The sequence below is a fragment of the Ylistrum balloti genome, unplaced genomic scaffold, assembly GCF_031769215.1.
Source record: "Ylistrum balloti isolate Yb309-2 unplaced genomic scaffold, AGI_CSIRO_Ybal_v1 Utg371194, whole genome shotgun sequence".
Lineage (NCBI taxonomy): Eukaryota > Metazoa > Mollusca > Bivalvia > Pectinida > Pectinidae > Ylistrum > Ylistrum balloti.
The window spans coordinates 449405-458279 of record NW_026782650.1 but is presented as its reverse complement, the minus strand read 5'-3'; positions in this window follow the sequence as shown (position 1 = coordinate 458279).

Here is an 8875-nt window from a genome sequence, read left to right as displayed (position 1 = left end):
ACTATCTCGGAATGTCATGATTTTTCGGATTTGGTACAAGCCTTTATCTAAATGAAATAATAAAACGATCAGTGATAAGACATATTGTCGTCAATCTTCCTTCAATGTTATACATGAATTACATTCATGTTACAAAACTTTCATAAGAAATATCTTTTAATTGGAAACATCCTGTCTTATCCTTGACGTTTTTGTATCTTCAACATTAATGAGCACATGCATACTTATGTTTTTAACTGAAAAATAAAAACACGCATTAAAAAACAGACAGATATCATTTCTCTATACTGCATACTTAATGCAGTGTATGCCTTTTTATATCGTTAAACTATGGAACTGTATTTTGTCCCAAAAGTGATTTTATGCAAACAGGCTTTGTGAAATATAATGTATCACGCGCAATAAATTGGGGATATTTCAATTGAATTCGTCGCTTGAAAACAAATACGTGTGAAGTTTGCGTGACAGACGGGAATGGTTGATTGTGTTTTCTGTTTAAATCAAACGAAGCTACCAAGAACCATTTTTGAAACAACATTTTTGCAAACTTATCAGCAAATTTATAAGGGTGTGTGTTTTTTGTTTCCTGACAGAGATCTGAATCTTGATTAAATTACAAAATCGAATTTCGCTAACCACATTCAGAAAACGTCGTCTTATACAGATATTTTTTTTCTACTATCGACCTTGTGATAATCTACAAAAACATGTGCAATAAACAACAGAAATGTGGCGTCAAACTTGCGAACCATTGTAACAAAAGGCCTCCCCATTTAACGTATCTCTAACACATGTTTCTGTGTAGTTTCCTATAATCATACACGATAAGAAATTGAAAGCTTTAAGGTTCATTATAGAAATAAGTCATTCTGTTTTTGTCCATGATCACCAGAAACTGGTCAGATATTGGCGATAAAGAATGATATATAGTCGTAGCGTCATCTCATACATGGCATTAGTAACTAGCCGACCCATTGTCAACTTGATATCAAACTCACTGAAGAAATATCAAATTGAAATTATATTGTACATATCAATTATACATTTTAAGCTTCTTCTTCAAGTTTGATACGTAGAAATTAAACAAATACATAGACAATTGCATATTACGCTAATACTTAGATGATAGAAAACATTGCCAGGAAACATTCCAATCTTTGTTTACGCATTATGGTGTGTTATATTGGTATTTAGGCCTTCGTTTGAAAAGAGAATAAATGGAGTGTTCTAGATAAACCTTAATTAACAGTGACACTAATTTGTCTGGCATGACAGTCATGCAAGGATTGAATATTTTTTAAAAATATGCATCCACGTAAACATAAATAGCACGAAACTGTTCATTACAGAAATTGCACTTTTGTTGTAGATAATATACCTGAAGTTAGAACAGTTTCCTATCCTCGCCTGATCGATCTAAATTAACTATCTGTTTAGTTAAAGTCACTCCATTATCTTTGTAACTATCGCTTATGGAGGCATTTATTTCTTCAGCAACATGCAATATTTAATCAACATCAATTTCGATACAAAATTTAACTCACTAATAGGTTCGAAATTTTCTAATTAAAGGTAATTATTTGGATCACGCCGAAAGTCTAGCAATTGACAGCCTTTAATAAGTGTCACTACGTTCTTAAAGACTACTAGATGGAAATGAGGGTGATAAACCGTGGTAATCTCCATGTCAGCTTCTGTAAGCATTGAAACTGTCATAACACTGAAAAGTTTATCCCATCATAGTTCTACCCACTGGCAGATTAACGAACCGTAAAATATATTCTATCAGTATTCGATTACAATACATAGCAATATCTATAGCTCTTTACACACCGCTGTAACACGACAGAGCCTTCGGTAAGTGTACAGCAACCATAAAGTATTTCAGTGACATTTCTTGATTAAGTGTCCCGATTATATTTTATTTTCATTTTGCAGCATAATTCTATCGTAATGCAATTGTCTTAACCAATAAAATTGCCGACATTTTAAAAAGATACTTATGGATTATGTTGAAAACTAAATAAGAGAATGAGTGAAACGAGAACATGCTGCGCTGGATTCACTTTCTGAGTGGGCTAAGTCCCTTCGGTCCATCACTCGAAAAGAATTTACAGCTTAAAATCGAAAATAAAAAAAACAACACAGGTCAGCTTTCCTCAATCCTGATGTTATATCCACATTCTAAGATTTACATGACAGGTATGTTGTTGTGCCTGCAGATCAGGCGTGCAATAACTTGATCTCTGTCTGCAAACATTGATATATTTCTTGTCTATAAAACGGACTGGGCTTGTTTGATAACGAAGGAAGTCAACCTATACATTATGCAATCTTTCAAAAGATGAAATACTGCTTTGGTATTACAATTATCTTAATTACCTATTAATAATAAGGACACGGACATCCCCCGTTTTTAGCGGATTCCTAAACTTCTCAAGAATTCAAATAAACAACGTTTAATTGCTGGCTCGTCTTGCTGACGAAGACTGATCAAGATTTACATAGCGGGTGTCGTCGATTAAGATGAAGACGCTTATTCTTCCCGAACACCTGGTCTTAGTCTCCTTTAACTTTTCAGGAGCCTTCGTGTAAATCTTTCTTTTGTTCATATTTAGCCCTAGTTTTATTGAATTTGAATTTGGACTATGGTTATGTTGACTTGTTGGTATTTTATTGATTTTTTCCTGCTAACCTTACTGTTTAGTAAATGTTTTGTCTTACTTTATTTAGAGGTCGATCTTTAATTTTAATTCATTATCATCGTCCTTCGAATCCTTAGATAAATCAAATGTTATGACAAGTTTTTAATTAGACATAACATAACTGAATAATGTATCATTGCACCTTATAGCTCATTTGTACTTCTAGGAGTCCTCAATGATACTAAGGTCCTAAAGTGTTGAAGCTCAGGACTGAGGAAAACCTAAATTTGTGGAAATAAATGTCACAAACCAGACGAAGAGGTGCTCTAGATCCAAAATGAAATGATAACCATTAATTTCAATACTGAGTTATTTTAACAGAACATGCTGATTTGTCAATATTAGTACTAAGTTTTCATTAAAGGGGGTAGAAAGCACATATACTAAAGCCATGTAATCCGACAAACATATGACAATTGTAATTACACAAAATCTTTATGGAAAATATATTTGTTGTCATGGTTACAAAAATGGTGATGTTGCATCTTATCCACATAATACTACTTGCTACTATCACTGAGACTTACACCAATATGTTGACACTTACAACGAAACTTTATATAATCCGTTAATGTTTTTCGATCCCAAAATATTGAAATTTTATCTAAAATTGTAATTTATTCTATCTGAAAATATTATAACACAATCTGAAAATATTGGACTATCAATCACAGATTTTGACACAAATCAGCTGGATACAAAAAAGAGACAAATGTCGACTTAATACTAAAGATATACTACTATCCACTTTCAATAATTCTTAGCGACAAAACAAACAAGTGGTCCAGAGGGCTTGCATCGCTCCCTTATTGGGTCTCGGCCAGAGGTCAGATTCGCTATTCATAAAAACTATTTCAGGCCAAACGAGACAAAATCCTTGTACAGAAGAAGGATTTCTAAAGAATTATATTTCCCCAATTGGGTCCGATACCTCATATCACAGGGCGGGGTGGGGGATGAGGGGCTGCACCGTTTATACCTAACTGATTCCCTTTACCAAGGAATAATCAAGACCAAATTTGGGCAATAGCCATTCATTCCCAAAGGAGGTGAAGGATTTCAAACAGTTTGCTCTACTTCCCTTCTTGAGCCCCGACCCTCCCCCCTTAGGGGGCAGTGGCCTAACGTGTATACAAGGTTGATTGGACTTCACCCAAGAATGCTTCAGACCAAATTTGAACGATATCCATGCATTCCTAAAGGATAATAATTCAATAAACTTCTTTCCTCTTCCCCAATGATGCTTCTAATCGAAGTTGGTCAAAATATGTACAGTCATCATGACTCGTAGCGATTTTCGGACTCCGGACACCGAACGGACGACGGACGCCGCGCCATGACATTAGCTCACCGGTCCAGGCGAGCTTAAAAGGTAAACAAGATTACCAGATTCCTTTGTTTCTATTGGATTCATTCAAAATACTTGAAAACTCTATATTATACGGTATCATTTGATATTTAAATTGCTAATTAGCAATTTTAAATTCTGTTGATAATACCAAAAACAAATTATGAGGATACCAGTACTGAACAAGTGGTCTGCCGCGTTCATATCTACTAATAGTTAAAGTACAAGTGCCACATGGGCAGCCGCTGGCGGCAGGTAATTATAGCTATCAATGAAGAGGGCATTGCTTTCAACGTTCTACGTTAAGTCAGCAAGATAACAAGAATATCAAAGAGCTCTAGAACTCAGAAGTGTTGAATTGCTCTCCGAAGGGCAATTCCACATCGGAGTGTCGTATAGTGTTGACTGGTGTAATCATGGTAAGACAAAACAGGGGGCGTGCCAGTGGGGCTCCACACTTGCCGAAACGGATTACTATCTAATAATTGTCACCTTTCATTATAACTGTAGGGAATGTGAGACTTCAAAAACACAAGCGATTTTGGTAACGGCATGGGGAATCGGAAATAATTTCACTTACGTTCACCTTCAACTAGCGACGAGTCCTCACTTTAAGCCAAGGACTATTTAGAATAGAATGACATTAATAAGTTGGGAGCATGAGAGGAATTTGATTTTGGTAATTTTACAAAATAAAAGCTGGTTTTATTTGGCGGAGGCGTGCTTTAAAAGCAGTATAATGTTGTTATACGGCATAGCAGTGGCTGTGGGAATTTCTGTTAATACAGTCCGGAACTGTGCCCTCCACGACGTCTTAACAGGGTTTACCATGAGTAGGAACTACTCTAGTCCGGCCTTGACAGAGTTCGAATTAATTCAGATATTTTTTACTATTAATGGAACTGATTAAAATGATTATCAAAATATAAATATACTTATACAAAAATAAAGCTTCAATTTTTTCTTGAAAATGTATTTAGAATAAATAAGGCAAAATTCGTTGCAATTGTCAAGCTTTACATGCGGGCGTAAGAGGCAATAACAATCTTATTACAATGCTGATGTAGTGATCTGTTAGAGGACAAGACAAATGAGTTCTATGGATGCTAATGGTTTGGAAACGTTCCCCGCTAGAAAAGTATTTCTACTGTTATATTATTGCGACGATATCAAAACTGAAGATTCTTCTGTGGTGGCGTGTATTTGATAAATCCACCAGGAACTAAATATCCGTGTGTAATGGCACACATAAACAATATCTTAATAACAATGGCTCTCGTGATAAAAAATAACCATCCTCGTCCAAAGAGTACAGGTTGACCATAAAGCATTTGAGCCATATTAAGGGGTCGGAACTATGTGGTCTAAGATATTGTCTGTCGAATGTTTTATTGTTGTACTTAGTGATAACCTTCCATATCAACTATAGAAATGGAACACGGACTGTGATCGCCAATTATATCCCATACAGCATCACTTCTGGTTCCGTCGAGTCGTTAAGCACTGCTCAGAACCGTAAATACGTCACGGAAATTCCTGGTGAACACACCGGCTAATTGAAAGTCTCGAGTGGTTTCAATATATGCGATTCTGTCTCCACGATCGCGGAAATCGCTCAGATGTACATGATCTGGATGTGGCACGTGCGATAAATCAGCGTAATGTTGTATTTTGAATATGTGAGCTCTTAGGCACATCGGCAGTATTAATTAAAAGGACCCGGTGTTATAGCTACAAGGCTATGGTGCAGGACCACATCCTCATAAGAAAGTAGAAAACAACATTTTTGAAAGCAATGCTAAAAGTGATAAAATACTTGAATCTTGAAAAAAAATAGTTCCATGGGAACTACTAATGACATTTCTCTTCATTTTTTTTCAAATTAAAAGAACTCTTTTTTGCAAAAGGTTCAACACTAAGTGGGGCACGCTACCTTAAGACAGATCACAACCAGGATAGTTACTGGCCTCCCACAATCGAACCAAGTGACTAAAGTAGCCATCTTAACAAATATCGTCTGGCATCGACCAAAATCAGACATTTTAACGAATTTATTATAGAACATCAGTTGACCTAATTTTCATTACAGTTAGTCCTCTTAGATATATGAAGAAACATATGTAAACAAGCAACACGCACAGACCCATTTACTGCGTGTGCGGACAATAGCTTATAATTAATACAGTAACAAAGTAGTACAATAAATCAGGATATGTCATCTTTCCAATTGATATAGTTCACATTTTAATCACAGTTACCGTCCTTTTAATAGCCTCTTATCGGTAAATTTGATGTGCAGCTGTTATAATGGATTTTAAGCTGTACATGTATTTTTACAACTATTCACAAGCACTTCGTTATTGACCATCCATGTTATCTCTCAAGCTTGTATATTGTTGCTGTTTCTTCACTTCCGGCTCTTCTTTACACCTGAAATATAGCAGCCAACAAGTTAATCTAGCGTACTATCGCGACGGTGTAGAGATCGTAAAATGCTGAGGAAACACGAATATCCAATTTACTACAAGAGTAATCAATTTTTACAATTGTAAGTGCTAAGGACATGTGTTTTACGAAAACAACAACATTCTTCACTGAATATTGTATTTTTCGAGGCAGGACTCTTCAACGTCGAGAATCATTATATAAAAAGGGAAACTTAATCCATTAAGTGCTGGTAGAAACACGTCAATACACAATTGTATTAGAATTAGGACAGAAACAGAAAATACACTATAAGCGATTGTTGTGCGTTGTATATGATCAGCCATTACGCATTTATCACAGGCGTGTATGTAAAGAATAACACTACTGATTTAGTATGCTATCTCCCAAAACGATATTTGTACGTTTACTGGACCATTGACTCAATATAGAAGAGATTTGACCTCAGAAAACTAAATCGGTTATCATGACATTCTAATGCCCATCGGGAACAGATTTGATCCCGGAACTAATCAAACAGAGGTCGTCCTTGTACTTTTTAGGAATGATTTTCCTGACATAGATCCCAGATTATCTCCCAGGTTGCGCCTAGTGTCAGTCGCATAAGGGTTTAAGACTTTCCACAAATAGATAAAAACTTGAAAATATAGGCCGTGAAAATGACAACTGACATACGCCATGATGATGTCGTTTTAGTTTCTACATGTATGTTGTCTAGGCAACACAAGCAGTCACCTACTCTTTGCTAGAAGTTGAAAATATGTTAGTATTCCTTAATCAAATGAGTTCACCTATTTAGAAACGATGGCGTGCATTCATTTCTTAGGTCATAACTCGATTTGAGTGTATTTCCAGGAAGGTGGAATACAATATCATATTATTGAAATAGTAATGATATTTAGAAAAGTATCTTAAAATGATAAAATTGTCACAAATTAGTCGAAAACACTGCCGAGAAAGATTGTTATCACCTACAGAGGCATGCTGGACTCGCATCTACGACATTGTTTTGTTTGAATTATGATCATACGACACACAGCAGGGCAGCTGTACTCTTACGACTCCTGGTCGTAGATCCCTAAACAGACGCCATGTTTGTATTGCCTATCAATCGTTGTCAGGATGTTGATATGATGAATAACCAAAAATAAACATGAAAACACTTATTCTTGCATTTAGATACATTGAAATAAATATGGATTATGTAACTCTTTTCAATATTTGTATTTACCAAATTTCTTTTCTCAAACGAAAGCAATCATCCAGAAAACATGTATAGGTTTTTAAATGTCAATTTGCATTAAGTCAAGCGAAATAACAAGGGTGACTAGAAATATAAGATATTGTGTATAGATATTGGCAATTAAGCCTTACATTTTACATTCCGTATTACTTGAACAGATTAATTCGCTTCAGTAGTTCTTGACTCACCGTGATCTACATTGTATGTCCGGTAGAGCTGAGCGCCACTACGATTCATCTTCTAAATATGTTTATAACAAGATTACATAACAGACCATCATGTACTTTTATGAAATTGGGATCGTTTTATTTACAGTTTAGTTTATTGATGATAGATTCACGGTCTACAAGTCTCCGCCATAAATATATAAAAGTACTCTTAACTTGACCCTGTGATCCAGACATCAGTTTCTGCCGAACATGCAAAGTTTCGATTGCCCGTTTCAGAATTGTGACGACAGTACCATTGACCAATCATTGGACGTGTATTTCTACCAACCAGGCCAATCGTTGATTGTCACGTGTCAGATTAAAACTCACAAAAGAATTTGCCGGAGCCCGACGGACACGGGCCGTCATCCACTTTATACGTGAACAGTATTGGCATCCATTGATTAGGTCACTGGTGTACTTCACATTCATCTAAGGCTACTTTTCACTTGTTACTGCTTTATTTTGTTTGATTAATTTCTTGGAGAGCATCATGGATACAATGGAACTGTTTCTAGCGATTTGACACGGGCTTTCTTCCAGCGTTGCTTTTATTTTCCCACCAATCACATCGTGTCTGTATAGTTCTCGTTTCATTAATCTTGATAAAAGAGACCAAAATTCCCAATATTCCGATTCGTCTTTTGGCATATTGGGAAACGAATTGAGAGTCTGAACGAATATTTTTAGAAAGAAACCGGCAATATTCAATTTTAAATCCATGAAATAGAGATTAAGTCGTCTAAATTCCAGACAAATGCTGTCTCAAACATGTCTGTGTGCATGGTGATCCATTCGGGAGGGCGCGTTTAGTCCTATTGTTTTATCATCATCACAATATAACAATACTCTTAACCAATTGATCAGATGAATGACAGACACTTCGACCGGAGGGTCAAATTCTGGCAGGAGAACCCAGTTTTTC